A 22,040-nucleotide genomic window follows, 5' to 3' on the forward strand; every position below is an offset into this window, starting at 1 on the left:
TACGTTTTAGTCATCCGTTTTACCGTTCAGTCGGAAATACGGAAATACCATGGTATTCTCGTTTTTCGTTTTTGCAAATCACTTTTTTGTTTTTTCCTTTAAAACGAGACGCAGGTAACCCGAAAGAAGAATATTTCAAAATAAAAGTGAAGGCAATATAATGACCGTGTGCAAGAAATGAATACATTAATTAATTAATCTGGGCCGATGGGAGTGCGTTAGCATCAATAGTTGACTATATGCTGTTTAATATTCATTTATCTATGTACACAGTAATAATCAACTCTTAGATTAATCGGTGCATTGTTTGATGCAATACAGTTCGTGATATAGTTTAATCAGTCATTTTCGTGTTCAGAGTTGTAGGCACTGATATTTATTTTTCCACCGTATTGTGCTGTTGATTTAGTGAACGTGAAGTAGATGCAAAGTCAAAGTGTTTACCATTTTTACCAGTAGATGACAGTATAAGTGTATATAAACCAAAGATTTAGTCATATTTACCTGTGCCTCTAGGTTATTGATACAGATGTATTTAATGTTGATTATTTCATCTGATATTTGATGTTTATGGTTAATTTGCATCAGTTGTATACGTCATGTTATATTTGTGTAATTTAAGAACTCAACATACAAGGAAGAGCGAGCATGTGTTCATGATCATGAGGCAATAAATAGACAATTGAAAAAATAAAGATATTTGGTTTATTGTTGTTGAACATTAAGCCTAATTTACCTACCTCATTGATTTAATTGTCACACTTAAATCCTGATTTGAATGGTTAAACAGAAGTGATCAAAGGGCCGAGATGAGACGATATAGACAGATAGATAGATAGATAGATAGATAGATAGATAGATAGATATGTACTTTATTCATCCCCAGGGGGAAATTTGTATGTTACAGCAGCAAGACACACCAAGAAGCAAAGTAACAGAGTAACCAAAATATTAAAAAAAGTCAACCCCAGCAAACAACAGTGTAGCAGTGTGTAGTTATGTGGAGGATGATCTGGCCAGAGGTGATTTATTATAAAGTCTAATGACAGAGGGCAGGAATGTTCTCCTGTATCGGTCCTTGTGACAGCGGAGCTGGATGAGTCTGGTGGAGAAAGTGCTCCTCTGTCCCTGCAGGAGGTGATGGAGAGGGTGGTCCGGGTTATCCAATATGGATAATAGTTTCTTCAGTATCCTCCTCTCCACCACCTCTTCCAGATAGTCTTGTTTGCAGCCAATGATGGAGCCGGCCTTCTTAACTAGTTTGTTAAGTCTGTTGGTGTCGCCGGCTCCAATGCTGCTCCCCCAGCAGACTAAGGAGAAGTACAGTGCACTGACCACAACAGACTGGTAGAACATCTCCAGCATCTTGCTGCACACGTTGAAGGATCGAAGTTTCCTCAAGAAGAAGAGTCGACTCATCCCCTTCTTGTACACAGCGTTGATGTTGTTCTTCCAGTTCAGTCTGCTCAGTCTGCACGTCCGAGGCACTCGTCTGTGGAAACTCTTGAATAACAGCATCTGTTAAGAGAAGAGACGAGAAATGATGTCACACAGCATATTCATACATCATTTTCTTCTATTTTGACTACACAGGAAATCCTGTTGAACCAATATTATTTTTTGAACAGTAAATCAGGATTAACATTGAGGAACTATATCAATATGATATGCCAATATTCCTACCAGTGCAGGTCGAACATATATTTCATCACGGGTGGTGCGTTTACCACGAACATGTGATCCTGCTGCTTTATACATCACAGAAGCTTTAAATGGTCTAAATACGACTCAAGACGATTACCTACCTGTTGTGGCCTGCACTTTGGCAACGTCCAGTTGTCTTTTAGGTGGTCCCACTTTCCCAGACTTCCCAGTCAGGGTGGATAGTGCAAGGACGTCCTTTGTGAACACCAGAGCAGCCAGCTCCTGGCAAAAAAGGGTCATGACTGATGAAGCCGCAGGAAGGCCCTCTTTGAAACCGTCACTGTGCTGCCAGCCAAGGCGTGCTGTATATGAGAGAATCAATGGAACACATTAATATACAGTTGGAAGATCTCTCCCTACCTATTAGGAATGAATAGACGTTATTCACATATGAATACAATGTGCTTCATTATTTAAAACAGTGCTAGTAGTCTGTACATCCCTCTATGGAGCGGTACCACCAGTGGTGTGGAGGTTCCCACTCTCTACTAATTCACATGACTGATGTGTGACACATGTAACCTAGTAAATCCCATCACTTCATTTCTGACACATTTTAACTTGAACAGCAGACGATGGTGGGGAAGACAAAAGGAACGTGGTGTCATTTTTCTATAGCCCTTACACTGAGCAATCAACATTTACTTCACAATGACAAGTTAAAGCAAAAACGTTCAGCATTGTTTTACTTTCTCAACATCACAGACATGTTCTATTCAACAGGCGTGAACTGAGTTTTTTGTGCTGTCGCAATGACTTGTTATAACTATGAGTGATATTAGGATCTTAAAACATTTTCTGTAATACAAAACAGTACATGTGGCTGGTTACATTGACTTACCATAGACTTCAGAATGAGATGCCCATCATCTTCCTCAGGTTGGATGCCTGGAGGATGGCCGCCCTTTAAGGGCTGAAAGCACTTGTCGCCTGTATAAAAGGATTACAGTTGTTGAAATATCCCTCAAAACATCAATAATTACAAAAAATGTCTAGATTATATATAGGACCTATGGCGACCTTAAAAAATACACTGACTTCATTTTACATTCTCTTCATGGAACAATGAATTATCTTAGTTCTGCTTACATGACCCTACTACCTTTACTTATAGTTATTCTCATAAAGCACAACCTGATGATTACTTTCACTTTACTGAAGCCTGCTTCTGGTGAACTCAGACTAGACTTACACAAAGTGAGCTGCTGTTGCTCTGCAATGACTCAGCGTCGTTGAATTGACTGAACGGTAGCTTGCTGCGTAACGTTAACGTTACGGTGTCACGCCGTTCAGTTTACATTATGAGGGACGGTAACATTAACTCCTTGCTGTTTATTAAAGGCATCTTCAACACCATTTACTAATGTGATTTCACAGTTAGCTTTGTCTAATTCTACCATACTGAAAATATTTGAACACACACTTGCAACCAGTCAGGAATATACAGTTGGCAATCAGCATGGCCAGTCTACAACTCATTAAATAGTCCATTAACATTTGCATGTTTGTGAAGTCCACACGCTACTAAAACAGTCTAAAAGCTACTCAAATTTAATTCACCTAGCATTACACTTGAGAGCAATACCATGTTAGCTTAATGTTAACATACATATCACCTTCACATTATGTTACCATATAACTAGGCTAGCTCGTAGCAACTAAGCTAACGCTAGCTGTTGTGGCGTTAGCTAAAGTAGCAAACACACAATTGATAGTCAGCTAAATGATTTTTGCTATTAAACACTGTTTTAAAGTGTAAAGAAAACAGTTTTAGAACAAATACAACACACATATGGTTATAAATTGCCTACTTACCGAATACTGAGACCTGTGGACAGACAGCAGTGCACGAACTGTATTGCATCAAACACTGCATCAATGCACCGATTCATCTAAGAGTTGATTATTGCTGTGTACATAGATAAATTAATTTTTAAACAGCATGTAGTCAACTACTGATGCTAACGCACTCCCATCGGCCCAGATTAATTAATTAATGTATTCATTTCTTGCATACGGTCATTATATTGCCTTCACTTTTATTTTGAAATATTCTTCTTTCGGGTGACCTGCTGTGCTCTGCGTCTCGTTTTAAAGGAAAAAACAAAAAAGTGATTTGCAAAAACGAGAATACCATGGTATTTCCGTATTTCCGACTGAACAGTAAAACGGATGACTAAAACGTACACGGACACTGGGGGACTTTGGTTCTTGGTTTTTCCGTTTTTGAATTCAGAACGAAAAACGGAAATACGACCGACCATTTCCGTTTTCCCGTTCTTGGTTTGAAACGAAAAACGAGAATACCATGGTATTTCCGTATTTTGGTTTGTCCGAATTAACGGTAAAACAGATGACCAAAACGTACACGGACCCTCCATGTGACTGGTGGGAAGGGAGGGAGGGAGGCAGGGGGGAGTCTATACGAAGGGGTGGCTTTATGAATTTGGGCGATGGGTGACAGTCAACACAGGCGAGGTTGGGTGAGGACGAGGGGGGAAGTTGGCGTTGGGGCTGAGACATAATTCACAACCCTAATGATTCCGGCTTGTTTATTTTATATAACATAGTGTATCATCATTTAGCTTACTGTAGACCGATATGTGTTTCTGTCATTGTGCCTTTTTTTCTCGCTGCGTATCCGCGCAACACCATGACACGACGCTAAAGTAAAAGTTTTCACTTGTTCTGTTTGATGAGATGTCTACTTCATCTATAAATCCATGAGCCTATATTTCTCTCTGTGAGCTGAAACAAAATGAAGCAGAGTCGTGAACACATGGTCGGCTGCTGCTGGTCGTGATGAGGCTGGGGAATACCTCCGCTGGAAACCGTGTCAGCTGTCACACATGGTGCGTTTCTCACTCTGCCGCGCGCTGTGTGTGTCTGTGTGTGTGTGTAGGCGCAGCTTTTATTTTCTAACAGTGATGTAGCAGTCATTAATTGCGCAGATAGTTAATTTCCCCAGGGAATCACTGTGTGGGTGCGCGCGCGCGTGTGTGCATGCATGCAGCGACCGCGTACGTGCTATTTAGCGCCTGCTTTATTCCCGGCTCCTCGGGACTGCGCGCACGTGCGGGCATGAGGTTTTTACACGTTTCTACAGCATGATACAGATTTCCCAAGCATGTGTAGGAGTGTGTGTATATGTGTGTGTGTGTGTTTGCATGCTAGAAAGTCAATATTCTTGTACTTATAGTGCAGGTGTGTGTGTGAGAGTGTGTGATGTCCAATAATTGCATACTTGAAAGTCAATTTGTGAGCGTTCATTTTGTTGTTTTTGTGTGTGTGTGTGTGTGTGTGTGTGTGTGTGTGTGTTTGCATGCTAGAAAGTCAATATTATTGTACTTAGTGCAGGTGTGTGTGTGAGAGTGTGTGATGTCCAATAATTGCATACTTTAAAGTCAATTTGTGAGCGTTCATTTTGTTGTTTTGTGTGTGTGTGTGTGTGTGTGTGTGTGTGTGTGTGTGTGTGTGTGTGTGTGTGCGTGTGTGTGTGTGTGTTTGCATGCTAGAAAGTCAATATTATTGTACTTATAGTGCAGGTGTGTGTGTGAGAGTGTGTGATGTCCAATAATTGCATACTTGAAAGTCAATTTGTGAGCGTTCATTTTGTTGTTTTTGTGTGTGCGTGTGTGTGCGTGTGTTTAAGGTCACTGTTTGCGCCTTTGTTTCTATGGGATGCCTGGAGATAACGGGTGACAGCGATGACACCAGTGTCTTCCTGGTTGCCAGGGAGCTGATGATGGTTTGTCTGGTTGCTATAGGACAAGAGCTTTGCAGCAACAGTGACCACACTGCATGTTCACACACACACACACACACGCACACACAGTCTTCCGTCAATATGACTGACATTATACAGTGTATTTACTGGTTATATTAACCACTATGCTGAGTGTTTACTATAGAATCTCAAAATCTTTCACTGCCTCAAATGCAATATTGTAAGTTTTACATTATAAACTTGTTAGCAGTAATGACATCAGAAACATGGAAATTGTGGGCTTTGTATGTCTGAAACCACCTGTTGGGGGGGGGGGGGGCTTGTTTTGTTCAAGCAGTATTTAATAGGAGAGTCAGTAACTCAGTTACCATGGTGATAGGGCTTTCCTGATTTTCTCTCCCCATCAGTCTGTGTGTGTGTGTGTGTGTGTGTGTGTGTGTGCTTACACACACACAGACTGACTGACTGCGGTGTAGAGATGAAGCTTAGCTAAAAGTTGTTTCAACAGATGCCCCCTGGCAAATGGCAGTCAAATCAGATTTGGGGTTGAATATGCTTTTAATCCAGTGAACTGGACTGTGTTATCATTACAGCATGTTTTGTTTTGCCTGCTCGACTGAACCACCAGTACCCTAAATTGTGTTACACTGACAACACAGCTTTGCAATGTGCAAAGCACTGTATATAACTGTACATCTTTCTGATACAATATAAATAGCCATGGTGCGATGCAGTCAAATTTAATGCTATATCAATCTGAATATGTTTTTATTTGATCACAAAAAGCAATTTTTACACACTATATTGTTAAAAAAAACAAATTTCCAGAGAAACACAGAATAAGGCTTTCTGGGTAACCGTGAGGCTCACAAACATCCAAAATCCCACCCACAGATACCGAAGGCTTCAATAACAAGCGAGGAGACTCAGGCAGGAATCACTGCGCACCAAAACCTGACCAACGTGAGGTGAGGCAGGAGAAGAGATAACCGTGTGTAGATTGACGCCGTGGACATGAATAATAACTCATGCACACATTAGATGATTAATGCTATCAAGATGAACAGAATCCTAAACAAAGGATGATAACAGCCATACAACTGATGCCTCCACTTTGAAAAGCATGGCCTCCACACGAGTTTATGTCACAGCAATGCCAAATATACGCACGCAGTGAACTGAAGATGCTTCCCCTGATGCCATTATACTGCCTTCGGCTCAGGCACTGGAAGAACTCATCCTGAGGGATTCATTTATTTCTTCACTGACTATTACAAAACCACTGAAACCTAGTCTATTGCTGCAAATATACTGGAGAGTGAGTTTGCGAATGGATGCCTCAACAGGATATATTGCTGAGATTGAAAGCTGATGAAAAGGATGTTCACAAACGTCGTATTTAACGACAAACATGTATGAACATTTGTGAGAATTTGAACTATTGCTGTAAATTGAGCAAGAGAAGCCTTCATCGCAGGAATGAAACTCAAGGAATATCACAAAAAGTGTTTCACTTGTTGCTGGATAACATAAACAGAGGTGACAATAACACATACCGTAACATGTAAGAGATGCACAAGGGAAATTATTTTTAAAAATCTGTGATGCAGGAAATGAGAAGATAACATCACAGGGGAAGCGAGTGGCAGTAAGCGTGAGCATTTATGTCTCTATGTTTCTCTATGAGAAAAAAGGGAGGTGTGTGTGTGTTTGTGTGTGATCACGTGTTCTGGGGCTTTGCAAGTGACTTGTATTGTACTATTCGGTCCACAAGGTGGCGCAAAAATACAATACTGAGAGCGGAATAATCACTTCAGTATCTAAATCGAGAGGTATCTTTTGTACATTCCAACTAAATGTAATGTGTGAGCAGAGAGAACTTTTTGCTCAGCAGCATTCTGATTGGACATATTGGCCCTTAATAGACACGTTGACGGATGTATGAATGTAATATGTGGCCTTCTGCAGCAATTATGAAAGCATTATAAGGCAAATTGCATTTTAAGAAGAGCATCAGTTTATGTGTTTCATAATACTGCGGCTTTGAGTTTGATAGTTTCTATGATGCACTGAATTAATTTGTGTCACAAATGACTTTTTTTCAGCTTTAAAAAAGGTGCAGACTCAAATTGAGCTTGAGAGGGGAAACTGGGGACAATACAACTTCAACAAAGAAGTCACAATGCTGCTTTCCCATAAGCCTGCAGCACATGCACTGTAGCCTTACCTCAGCAGGATTTTTGTTCATACTTGGGAAAAAAGCAGAGTGGGGATGTAATTCCTACTTCTAACACAAACCAAAGTTTTCCATCTGATGCTATCTGAAATGCCCTCTACCGGCAAACCACTGCTTTTATTATGAAGTAGCAACAGGAAATGCAGCCGTCTTTGTTACAGAGGTTAACTGCCAACCTGCCGTACTTTGTGAAGTTTCGACTGTCAGGATCCAGGATCCCTGTCTGACCCGGTGTGTGTTTCCCCTGATCTCCTCTCCTCATGTGTCCTGTCATTCCCCTGTTTGTTGTGGTGTGCCATGTGCTCTGTGTTTGTCCTCTGCCTCCAGACACCTCCCATGGCCACACCCTTGATTGTGCACAGCTGAGGACACTCCAGCCGATCACCTCCTGCAGCCTGACACACCAGACTCGGGTCCCACTAATGATTCCCCTGTCTCTATATAAGCTCTGGTCCTTCAGTCTGGGGTTGTCAGGTCGTACCGTCTTTCCCCCGCTTCAACCCCGGGGCATCCTCTGCCCTCCTTGTGGTCTACGGATTACACGCCGCCGCTCTGCCCTCCTTTGTGTTCAACGGACTACACACGCCGTCAAGCTGCCAGCTCTCCGGTGTCGAGCCACGGGCCTCACACCGTCGATCTGCCTACTCTGGTGTCGGACCACGGGCTCCACACCTTCACACATTCTAAATAAAACCTGTTAATATTAACTTCTGTCTCCTGTGGTCTTGCGTTTGGGTCCTACCTGTGAACTCCCGTGACATCGATGACTTTGTGAAGTGGTGTGATGAGTCCTATCTCCAGCTGAACATCTCTAAAACCAAAGACATGACAGTTGATTTTAGAAGACGAGCCCACACACATGAAGGCATATCCATTAAGGGTCAGACAGTGGATTGTGTTGAGTCAGGAACTCTCTGTATCAAATTGTGAAATGGTCTAGCAGGCTGATTGGGGAGTCACAGCTTGACCTAGAGTCCTTGTACACCAGACAGTTGCAACGGATCACCGGCTCCATTTTAAAGGACGACTCCCACCCTTTGCACAGGGAATTTCAGCTTCTTCCTTCTAAACGGAGGTATATGGTCCCACGGTGCAGAACAAAGCGGTATAAAAACAGCTTTGTTCCAGCAGCCATCACGCAGGTGAACAAATCATAGCATAGTGCACATGCTATAGAAACGTGTGTACTTATTTATTTTACTTATTTATTGACTGATTTTTAGCCTTGTGTACTTTCATCATGTTTGTCTTGTTGTCTGTGTTGTTTGTAATGTCTGTCGAGATGGATGCCTCTCATTTGCAAACCAAGTCTACCTACGGGTATGAATAAAAGTAACCTGAACCTGCCTACGTTTTTGCTCAATAACACCTGGTCTGGACAGCAAGGCATTTTTGTACATGTTTCGGTGTTTTTTTGTTGTCAAACCAATTTGAAATAATGTGGTATAGCAGTCACAGTCAACTGTTTAGGTAAAGAGCTGCAGGTCTTACAGGTGACCATCTTAGCCTGCCGTTCCTGGAAAACCAGCATGGATATCCCAGCTGGAAAGTCTGACCAAGAAAATCTCTCTTTACTTGCACAGAACGCAGTCTGTGCAAGTAACCCTGTGTGACCTTGTGTGACTCCCCCCGTCGAAGCTGTGGAGTCCTTCCGCTTCCTGGGCTCCACCATAACCTTAACCTTGGACCTTAACATCAGCTCCATCACCAAGAAGGCTCAGCAGAGGATGTACTTCCTGAGGCAGCTGAAGAAGTTCAACCAGCCAAAGACAATGATGGTGCATTTCTACACAGCCATCACTGAGTCCATCCTCTGCTCCTCCATCACATTCTGGTATGCTGCCGTCACTGCCAAGGACTAGGGCAGACTGCAGCACATCATTCGCGCTGCCGAGAGGGTGATTGGCTGCAATATGCCGTCCCTCCATGACATGTTCGCTTTCAGGACCCTGAAGCGAGCAAGAAAGATTGTAGCCGACCCCTCTCACCCTGGTCATAAACTGTTCGAGTCCCTTCCCTCTGGTAGGAGGCTGTGGTCTATCAGGACCAAGACCTCACGCCACAAGAACAGTTTCTTCCACTCTGCAGTTGTGTTCATAAACAAAGCCGGGACTCCCACTGACTCTGACATCCCCAGGACAATTTCCTACTGGTACACTCCCTTGCACATCCTTTCTATGTTTCTATATTTAAATACACTTGCCACTTTTATAATACACTTGTTTTAAAGTGTTATCTGTTTGTTTGTCTACCATATTTTATTGTAAATTTTAATGTTTCTATTTTGAAATGTCACCGTGTTCATTAGGGCCCGAGCACCGACGTAGTCGGAGCGGAGGACCTATTGAAACCGCTATGTTTATTAGGGCCCGAGCACCGACGTAGTCGGAGCGGAGGACCTATTGAATTTCGAATGTTTATTAGGGCCCGAGCACCGACGTAGTCGGAGCGGAGGACCTATTGAATTTCGAATGTTTATTATTCTTATTAGGGCCCGAGCACCGACGTAGTCGGAGCGGAGGACCTATTGAATTTCGAATGTTTATTATTAGGGCCCGAGCACCGACGTAGTCGGAGCGGAGGACCTATTGAATTTCGAATGTTTATTAGGGCCCGAGCACCGACGTAGTCGGAGCGGAGGACCTATTGAAACCGTAATGTTTATTATTAGGGCCCGAGCACCGACGTAGTCGGAGCGGAGGACCTATTGAAACCGTAATGTTTATTATTCTTATTCTTAGTCTTTCGTCGCAAAAAGGAGGTGCTTGGGATATTGGGAATGTTGTGAAATTTGGCACGCAAGCCAGAATTTTCGAAAATTGCAGTCTGATTGGGGTGTCCAGCTGCGTTATGAAATATTGGCTCGCTAGCGCCCCCTATTGAGTAGCCCCAACATCAGGTTTCACCCAGCTGTATGAAAGTTGGTAGGTATGTGGAACGTGATGAGACGCACCAAAAATCCTCTTGGAAGTTTTCTCTAAACCAAACAGGAAGTCGGCCATTTTTGCATTTATGACGTTTTTTGACCGTTTCAAGGCGCCATACTTTAACGAACTCCTCCCAGAGATTTGACCCGATTGACTTCAGATTCGGCTAGTCTGCTCTTGAGACCTTGGCAGTGAAAAGTTACTCAAAGATCAAAAAGTTATCGAACTATGTGGCCGTGGCGTGGCGTCAAAGAAACACTATTCGCCACGAAACAGGAAGTTGTTGTAACTCGGCCGTACATTGTCGAATCTGCTCAAAATCTCTCATATGTCATAACATCCTGACCCGGAACACATCTATATGATAATTTTGAATCAAACTGATAGCGCCACCTAGTGGCAACCGGAAGTTGTACGCTGCGTACTTTGACATCCTGCTCCTCACAGATTAATCAGATCCCTCTCAAATGTTGTCAAACAAGCCTTAAGACCTTGATAATGCTTCGTTGTGAAGATTGTAAGAAGTTACTGAAGGGCGGCGACGTGGCGGCTCGGCGAATTTCGATCCTTCGCCATGAACGAATAAACTGATGTATCTCGACTCCACATCATCAGATCTTTACCAGATTTCACATGCTTGATTAGACTCCAGGCCTGAAGACATCTGCAGGCCAATTTTGAATCATAGTCATAGCGCCACCTACTGGTAACAGGAAGTTAAAGTCTTGATACTTTGGCTTGTTTCTCTCAGTAGGTAAATCAAATCAATATCAAATTTCTTCCACACAAATCCAAGAAGTTCATAATGCCAGATCATGAAGTTTTTGATGTTTCGTCGAACGCCGTTGCCGTGGCGATGCAGTCGTCGCCGTTAACAACGAAGGTCATTTTGAGAGGCTAAAAATGCTCGAAACATAACCAAACTTGGCAAGTAGATTACAAGGCCGAAATGTAGTTACGGAATATGATTTTATTGGTTCAGAGTGGCAAATCGGCTCAATAGCGCCCCCTACAAAATTTCGACGAAGCAGCCCTCGCAGTACGTTTGACCTAGATGTATGAAATGTGGTAGGAACATGTATCGCATATGGACTTCAATAAAAGTCTCTTGGGGCTATGCTCTAAACCCAACCGGAAGTCAGCCATTTTGCATTTTTTATGAATTTCTCATGTCATTTTTGTCATTTCCAGGCGCTGCACTTTAACGAACTCCTCCTAGGGAATTCATCAGATCAACTTCAAATTTGGTCGGTACAGTCTAAAGACCTTTGTGATGAAAAGTTACTCAAAGCTTGTTGTTTCGTGAAAAGCTGTTGCCGTGGCGACGGAATTTCGATCCTTCGCCATGAACGAAGAAACTGATGTAACTCGACTCCACATCATCAAATCTTTACCAGATTTCACGTGTTTGATTAGACTCCAGGCCTGAAGACATCTGCAAGCCACTTTTGAATCATTGTCATAGCGCCACCTACTGGTAACAGGAAGTTAAAGTCTTGATACTTTGGCTTGTTTCTCTTCGTCGGTAAATCAAATCAATATCAAATTAGTTCCACACAAATACAAGAAGTTCATAATGCCAGATCATGAAGCTTTTGATGTTTCATCGAACGCCGTTGCCGTGGCGATGCAGTCTTCGCCATCAACAACGAAGGTCATTTTGAGAGGCTACAAATGCTCGAAACATAAGCAAACTTGGCAAGCAGATTACAAGCCCGAAATGTAGTTATAGAATATGATTTTATTGGTTCAGAGTGGCAAATCGGCTCAATAGCGCCACCTACAAAATTTCAACGAAGCAGCCCTCGCAGTACGTTTCACCTAGATGTATGAAATTTGATGGGAACATGTATCACATATGGACTTAAATAAAAGTATATTGGGGCCATGCTCTAAACCTGCATGCAGTGTCTGACGGTCACAGAACTGAATGGCAGCATCAGCCAGAGTCCTCGCGCCGTCCGACGCTCGCGGACGTTCTCGGCCGCGCAGGCCGGAGTCCCGCCGGCACCCCGACGTGCATGCACCCCGACGTGCATATTGCGAGGGCCCGCTCATCGCTGCTCGCAGCTTTAATTATTATTATTCTTATTATTATTATTTTTAGTGTTTCGTCGCAAAAAGGAGGTGCTTGGGATATTGGGAATGTTGTGAAATTTGGCACGCAAGCCAGAATTTGCGAAAATTGCAGTCTGATTGGGGTGTCCAGCTGCGGTATGAAATATTGGCTCGCTAGCGCCCCCTATTGAGTAGCCCCAACATCAGGTTTCACCCAGCTGTATGAAATTTGGTAGGTATGTGGAACGTGATGAGACGCACAAAAAATCCTCTTGGCCGTTTTCTCTAAACCAAACAGGAAGTCGGCCATTTTTGCTTTTATGACGTTTTTTTACCGTTTCAAGGCGTCATACTTTAACGAACTCCTCCCAGAGATTTGACCCGATTGACTTCAGATTTGGCTAGTCTGCTCTTGAGACCTTGGCAGTGAAAAGTTACTCAAAGATCAAAAAGTTATCGAACTATGTGGCCGTGGCGTGGCGTCAAAGAAACACCATTCGCCACGAAACAGGAAGTTGTTGTAACTCGGCCGTACATTGTCGAATCTGCTCCAAATCTCTCATATGTCATAACATCCTGACCCGGAACACATCTATATGATAATTTAGAATCATAGTGATAGCGCCACCTAGTGGCAACCGGAAGTTGTACGCTGCGTACTTTGACATCCTGCTCCTCACAGATTCATCAGATCCCTCTCAAATGTTGTCAAACAATCCTTAAGACCTTGATAATGCTTCGTTGTGAAGATTGTAAGAAGTTACTGAAGGGCGGCGACGTGGCGGCTCGGCGAATTTCGATCCTTCGCCATGAACGAATAAACTGATGTATCTCGACTCCACATCATCAGATCTTTACCAGATTTCACATGCTTGATTAGACTCCAGGCCTGAAGACATCTGCAGGCCAATTTTGAATCATAGTCATAGCGCCACCTACTGGTAACAGGGAGTTAAAGTCTTGATACTTTGGCTTGTTTCTCTCAGTAGGTAAATCAAATCAATATCAAATTTGTTCCACACAAATACAAGAAGTTCATAATGCCAGATCATGAAGTTTTTGATGTTTCGTCGAACGCCGTTGCCGTGGCGATGCAGTCTTCGCCGTTAACAACGAAGGTCATTTTGAGAGGCTAAAAATGCTCGAAACATAAGCAAACTTGACAAGTAGATTACAAGGCCGAAATGTAGTTACGGAATATGATTTTATTGGTTCAGAGTGTCAAATCGGCTCAATAGCGCCCCCTACAACATTTCGACGAAGCAGCCCTCGCAGTACGTTTGACCTAGATGTATGAAATGTGGTAGGAACATGTATCACATATGGACTTCAATAAAAGTCTCTTGGGGCCATGCTCTAAACCCAACCGGAAGTCAGCCATTTTGAATTTGTTATGAATTTCTCATGTCGTTTTTGTCATTTCCAGGCGCTGCACTTTAACGAACTCCTCCTAGGGAATTCATCAGATCAACTTCACATTTGGTCGGTACAGTCTAAAGACCTTTGTGATGAAAAGTTACTCAAAGCTTGTTGTTTCGTGAAAAGCTGTTGCCATAGCGATGCATTCTTCACCATGAAATATTAAGGTGTTTTGAGGGGCTAAAAATGCTCAAAACATAAGCATACTTGCCATGCAGATTACAAGCCCGAAATGTAGTTATAGAATATGATTTTATTGGTTCAGAGTGGCAAATCTGCTCAATAGCGCCCCCTACAAAATTTCAATGAAGCAGCCCTCGCAGTACGTTTCACCTAGCTGTATGAAATTTGGTAGGTATGTGGAACGTGATGAGACGCACAAACAAATCCTCTTGGACGTTTTCTCTAAACCAAACAGGAAGTCGGCCATTTTTGCTTTTATGACGTTTTTTTACCGTTTCAAGGCGTCATACTTTAACGAACTCCTCCCAGAGATTTGACCCGATTGACTTCAGATTTGGCTAGTCTGCTCTTGAGACCTTGGCAGTGAAAAGTTACTCAAAGATCAAAAAGTTATCGAACTATGTGGCCGTGGCGTGGCGTCAAAGAAACACCATTCGCCACGAAACAGGAAGTTGTTGTAACTCGGCCGTACATTGTCGAATCTGCTCCAAATCTCTCATATGTCATAACATCCTGACCCGGAACACATCTATATGATAATTTAGAATCATAGTGATAGCGCCACCTAGTGGCAACCGGAAGTTGTACGCTGCGTACTTTGACATCCTGCTCCTCACAGATTCATCAGATCCCTCTCAAATGTTGTCAAACAATCCTTAAGACCTTGATAATGCTTCGTTGTGAAGATTGTAAGAAGTTACTGAAGGGCGGCGACGTGGCGGCTCGGCGAATTTCGATCCTTCGCCATGAACGAATAAACTGATGTATCTCGACTCCACATCATCAGATCTTTACCAGATTTCACATGCTTGATTAGACTCCAGGCCTGAAGACATCTGCAGGCCAATTTTGAATCATAGTCATAGCGCCACCTACTGGTAACAGGGAGTTAAAGTCTTGATACTTTGGCTTGTTTCTCTCAGTAGGTAAATCAAATCAATATCAAATTTGTTCCACACAAATACAAGAAGTTCATAATGCCAGATCATGAAGTTTTTGATGTTTCGTCGAACGCCGTTGCCGTGGCGATGCAGTCTTCGCCGTTAACAACGAAGGTCATTTTGACAGGCTAAACATGCTCGAAACATAAGCAAACTTGGCAAGTAGATTACAAGGCCGAAATGTAGTTAGGGAATATGATTTTATTGGTTCAGAGTGGCAAATCGGCTCAATAGCGCCCCCTACAAAATTTCGACGAAGGAGCCCTCGCAGTACGTTTGACCTAGATGTATGAAATTTGGTGGGAACATGTATCACATATGGACTTAAATAAAAGTATATTGGGGCCATGCTCTAAACCTGCATGCAGTGTCTGACGGTCACAGAACTAAATGGCAGCATCAGCCAGAGTCCTCGCGCCGTCCGACGGTCGCGGACGTTCTCGGCCGCGCAGGCCGGAGACCCGCCGGCACCCCGACGTGCATATGGCGAGGGCCCGCCCATCGCTGCTCGCAGCTTTAATTATTCTTATTCTTATTATTTTACCAGTTTGATGGCAAAAAGGAGGTGCTTGGGATATTGGGAAGTCTGTGAAATTTGGCACGCAAGCCAGAATTTGCGAAAATTGCAGTCTGATTGGGGTGTCCAGCTGCGGTATGAAATATTGGCTCGCTAGCGCCCCCTATTGAGTAGCCCCAACATCAGGATTCACCCAGCTGTATGAAATTTGGTAGGTATGTGGAACGTGATGAGACGCACAAAAAATCCTCTTGGCCGTTTTCTCTAAACCAAACAGGAAGTCAGCCATTTTTGCTTTTATGACGTCTTTTGACCGTTTCAAGGCGTCATACTTTAACGAACTCCTCCCAGAGATTTGACCCGATTGACTTCAGATTCGGCGAGTCTGCTCTTGAGACCTTGGCAGTGAAAAGTTACTCAAAGATCAAAAAGTTATCGAACTATGTGGCCGTGGCGTGGCGTCAAAGAAACACCATTCGCCACGAAACAGGAAGTTGTTGTAACTTGGCCGTACATTGTCGAATCTGCTCCAAATCTCTCATATGTCATAACATCCTGACCCGGAACACATCTATATGATAATGTAGAATCATAGTGATAGCGCCACCTAGTGGCAACCGGAAGTTGTAGGCTGCGTACTTTGACATCCTGCTCCTCACAGATTAATCAGATCCCTCTCAAATGTTGTCAAACAAGCCTTAAGACCTTGATAATGCTTCATTGTGAAGATTGTAAGAAGTTACTGAAGGACGGCGACGTGGCGGCTCGGCGAATTTCGATCCTTCGCCATGAACGAATAAACTGATGTAACTCGACTCCACATCATCAGATCTTTACCAGATTTCACGTGTTTGATTAGACTCCAGGCCTGAAGACATCTGCAGGCCAATTTTGAATCATAGTCATAGCGCCACCTACTGGTAACAGGAAGTTAAAGTCTTGATACTTTGGCTTGTTTCTCTCAGTAGGTAAATCAAATCAATATCAAATTTCTTCCACACAAATACAAGAAGTTCATAATGCCAGATCATGAAGCTTTTGATGTTCCGTCGAACGCCGTTGCCGTGGCGATGCAGTGTTCGCCGTTAACAACGAAGGTCATTTTGAGAGGCTAAAAATGCTCGAAACATAAGCAAATTTGGCAAGCAGATTACAAGGCCGAAATGTAGTTACAGAATATGATTTTATTGGTTCAGAGTGGCAAATCGGCTCAATAGCGCCCCCTACAAAATTTCGACGAAGCAGCCCTCGCAGTACGTTTGACCTAGATGTATGAAATTTGGTGGGAACATGTATCACATATGGACTTAAATAAAAGTATATTGGGGCCATGCTCTAAACCTGCATGCAGTGTCTGACGGTCACAGAACTAAATGGCAGCATCAGCCAGAGTCCTCGCGCCGTCCGACGGTCGCGGACGTTCTCGGCCGCGCAGGCCGGAGTCCCGCCGGCACCCCGACGTGCATATTGCGAGGGCCCGCCCATCGCTGCTCGCAGCTTTAATTATTATTATTTTACCAGTTTGATGGCAAAAAGGAGGTGCTTGGGATATTGGGAAGTCTGTGAAATTTGGCACGCAAGCCAGAATTTGCGAAAATTGCAGTCTGATTGGGGTGTCCAGCTGCGGTATGAAATATTGGCTCGCTAGCGCCCCCTATTGAGTAGCCCCAACATCAGGATTCACCCAGCTGTATGAAATTTGGTAGGTATGTGGAACGTGATGAGACGCACAAAAAATCCTCTTGGCGGTTTTCTCTAAACCAAACAGGAAGTCGGCCATTTTTGCTTTTATGACGTTTTTTGACCGTTTCAAGGCGTCATACTTTAACGAACTCCTCCCAGAGATTTGACCCGATTGACTTCAGATTCGGCGAGTCTGCTCTTGAGACCTTGGCAGTGAAAAGTTACTCAAAGATCAAAAAGTTATCGAACGATGTGGCCGTGGCGTGGCGTCAAAGAAACACCATTCGCCACGAAACAGGAAGTTGTTGTAACTCGGCCGTACATTGTCGAATCTGCTCCAAATCTCTCATATGTCATAACATCCTGACCCGGAACACATCTATATGATAATTTAGAATCATAGTGATAGCGCCACCTAGTGGCAACCGGAAGTTGTACGCTGCGTACTTTGACATCCTGCTCCTCACAGATTAATCAGATCCCTCTCAAATGTTGTCAAACAAGCCTTAAGACCTTGATAATGCTTCGTTGTGAAGATTATAAGAAGTTACTGAAGGACGGCGACGTGCCGGCTCGGCGAATTTCGATCCTTCGCCATGAACGAATAAACTGATGTAACTCGACTCCACATCATCAGATCTTTACCAGATTTCACGTGTTTGATTAGACTCCAGGCCTGAAGACATCTGCAGGCCAATTTTGAATCATAGTCATAGCGCCACCTACTGGTAACAGGAAGTTAAAGTCTTTATACTTTGGCTTGTTTCTCTTAGTAGGTAAATCAAATCAATATCAAATTTCTTCCACACAAATACAAGAAGTTCATAATGCCAGATCATGAAGCTTTTGATGTTTCGTCGAACGCCGTTGCCGTGGCGATGCAGTCTTCGCCGTTAACAACGAAGGTCATTTTGAGAGGCTAAAAATGCTCGAAACATAAGCAATCTTGGCAAGTAGATTACAAGGCCGAAATGTAGTTGTGGAATATGATTTTATTGGTTCAGAGTGGCAAATCGGCTCAATAGCGCCCCCTACAAAATTTCAACGAAGCAGCCCTCGCAGTACGTTTGACCTAGATGTATGAAATGTGGTAGGAACATGTATCGCATATGGACTTCAATAAAAGTCTCTTGGGGCTATGCTCTAAACCCAACCGGAAGTCAGCCATTTTGCATTTTTTATGAATTTCTCATGTCGTTTTTGTCATTTCCAGGCGCTGCACTTTAACGAACTCCTCCTAGGGAATTCATCAGATCAACTTCAAATTTGGTCGGTACAGTCTAAAGACCTTTGTGATGAAAAGTTACTCAAAGCTTGTTGTTTCGTGAAAAGCTGTTGCCGTGGCGACGCATTCTTCGCCGTTAACAACGAAGGTCATTTTGAGAGGCTAAAAATGCTCGAAACATAACCAAACTTGGCAAGTAGATTACAAGGCCGAAATGTAGTTATGGAATATGATTTTATTGGTTCAGAGTGGCAAATCGGCTCAATAGCGCCCCCTACAAAATTTCAACGAAGCAGCCCTCGCAGTACGTTTCACCTAGATGTATGAAATTTGGTAGGAACATGTATCACATATGGACTTCAATAAAAGTCTCTTGGGGCCATGCTCTAAACCTGCATGCAGTGTCTGACGGTCACAGAACTGAATGGCAGCATCAGCCAGAGTCCTCGCGCCGTCCGACGCTCGCGGACGTTCTCGTCCGCGCAGGCCGGAGTCCCGCCGGCACCCCGACGTGCATATTGCGAGGGCCCGCCCATCGCTGCTCGCAGCTTTAATTCTTATTATTATTTTACCAGTTTGATGGCAAAAAGGAGGTGCTTGGGATATTGGGAAGTCTGTGAAATTTGGCACGCAAGCCAGAATTTGCGAAAATTGCAGTCTGATTGGGGTGTCCAGCTGCGGTATGAAATATTGGCTCGCTAGCGCCCCCTATTGAGTAGCCCCAACATCAGGATTCACCCAGCTGTATGAAATTTGGTAGGTATGTGGAACGTGATGAGACGCACAAAAAATCCTCTTGGCCGTTTTCTCTAAACCAAACAGGAAGTCGGCCATTTTTGCTTTTATGACGTTTTTTGACCGTTTCAAGGCGTCATACTTTAACGAACTCCTCCCAGAGATTTGACCCGATTGACTTCAGATTCGGCGAGTCTGCTCTTGAGACCTTGGCAGTGAAAAGTTACTCAAAGATCAAAAAGTTATCGAACTATGTGGCCGTGGCGTGGCGTCAAAGAAACACCATTCGCCACGAAACAGGAAGTTGTTGTAACTTGGCCGTACATTGTCGAATCTGCTCCAAATCTCTCATATGTCATAAGATCCTGACCCGGAACACATCTATATGATAATTTAGAATCATAGTGATAGCGCCACCTAGTGGCAACCGGAAGTTGTAGGCTGCGTACTTTGACATCCTGCTCCTCACAGATTAATCAGATCCCTCTCAAATGTTGTCAAACAAGCCTTAAGACCTTGATAATGCTTCGTTGTGAAGATTGTAAGAAGTTACTGAAGGGCGGCGACGTGGCGGCTCGGCGAATTTCGATCCTTCGCCATGAACGAATAAACTGATGTATCTCGACTCCACATCATCAGATCTTTCCCAGATTTCACGTGTTTGATTAGACTCCAGGCCTGAAGACATCTGCAGGCCAATTTTGAATCATAGTCATAGCGCCACCTACTGGTAACAGGAAGTTAAAGTCTTGATACTTTGGCTTGTTTCTCTCAGTAGGTAAATCAAATCAATATCAAATTTGTTCCACACAAATACAAGAAGTTCATAATGCCAGATCATGAAGTTTTTGATGTTTCGTCGAACGCCGTTGCCGTGGCGATGCAGTCTTCGCCTTTAACAACGAAGGTCATTTTGAGAGGCTAAAAATGCTCGAAACATAAGCAAACTTGGCAAGTAGATTCCAAGGCCGAAATGTAGTTACGGAATATGATTTTATTGGTTCAGAGTGCCAAATCGGCTCAATAGCGCCCCCTACAAAATTTCGACGAAGCAGCCCTCGCAGTACGTTTGACCTAGATGTATGAAATGTGGTAGGAACATGTATCGCATATGGACTTCAATAAAAGTCTCTTGGGGCCATGCTCTAAACCCAACCGGAAGTCAGCCATTTTGCATTTTTTATGAATTTCTCATGTCGTTTTTGTCATTTCCAGGCGCTGCACTTTAACGAACTCCTCCTAGGGAATTCATCAGATCAACTTCAAATTTGGTCGGTACAGTCTAAAGACCTTTGTGATGAAAAGTTACTCAAAGCTTGTTGTTTCGTGAAAAGCTGTTGCCGTGGCGACGCATCCTTCGCCGTTAACAACGAAGGTCATTTTGAGAGGCTAAAAATGCTCGAAACATAACCAAACTTGGCAAGTAGATTACAAGGCCGAAATGTAGTTATGGAATATGATTTTATTGGTTCAGAGTGGCAAATCGGCTCAATAGCGCCCCCTACAAAATTTCAACGAAGCAGCCCTCGCAGTACGTTTCACCTAGATGTATGAAATTTGGTAGGAACATGTATCACATATGGACTTAAATAAAAGTCTCTTGGGGCCATGCTCTGAACCTGCATGCAGTGTCTGACGGTCACGGAACTGAATGACAGCATCAACCAGAGTCCTCGCGCCGTCCGACGGTCGCTGACGTTCTCGGCCGCGCAGGCCGGAGTCCCGCCGGCACCCCGACGTGCATATTGCGAGGGCCCGCCCATCGCTGCTCGCAGCTTTAATTAGGGCCCGAGCACCGACGTAGTCGGAGCGGAGGACCTATTGAATTTCGAATGTTTATTAGGGCCCGAGCACCGACGTAGTCGGAGCGGAGGACCTATTGAATTTCGAATGTTTATTATTATTATTATTATTCTTATTTTTAGTGTTTCGTCGCAAAAAGGAGGTGCTTGGGATATTGGGACGTTTGTGAAATTTGGCACGCAAGCCAGAATTTGCGAAAATTGCAGTCTGATTGGGGTGCCCAGCTGCGGTATGAAATATTGGCTCGCTAGCGCCCCCTATTGAGTAGCCCCAACATCAGGTTTCACCCAGCTGTATGAAAGTTGGTAGGTATGTGGAACTTGATGAGACGCACAAAAAATCCTCTTGGCCGTTTTCTCTAAACCAAACAGGAAGTCGGCCATTTTCGCTTTTATGACGTTTTTTGACCGTTTCAAGGCGTCATACTTTAACGAACTCCTCCCAGAGATTTGACCCGATTGACTTCAGATTCGGCTAGTCTGCTCTTGAGACCTTGGCAGTGAAAAGTTACTCAAAGATCAAAAAGTTATCGAACTATGTGGCCGTGGCGTGGCGTCAAAGAAACACCATTTGCCACGAAACAGGAAGTTGTTGTAACTCGGCCGTACATTGTCGAATCTGCTCAAAATCTCTCATATGTCATAACATCCTGACCCGGAACACATCTATATGATAATTTCGAATCATAGTGATAGCGCCACCTAGTGGCAACCGGAAGTTGTACGCTGCGTACTTTGACATCCTGCTCCTCACAGATTAATCAGATCCCTCTCAAATGTTGTCAAACAAGCCTTAAGACCTTGATAATGCTTCATTGTGAAGATTGTAAGAAGTTACTGAAGGGCGGCGACGTGGCGGCTCGGCGAATTTCGATCCTTCGCC

This window comes from Melanostigma gelatinosum (genome assembly GCF_949748355.1).
Source record: "Melanostigma gelatinosum genome assembly, chromosome: 4".
Taxonomy (NCBI): Eukaryota; Metazoa; Chordata; class Actinopteri; order Perciformes; family Zoarcidae; genus Melanostigma; species Melanostigma gelatinosum.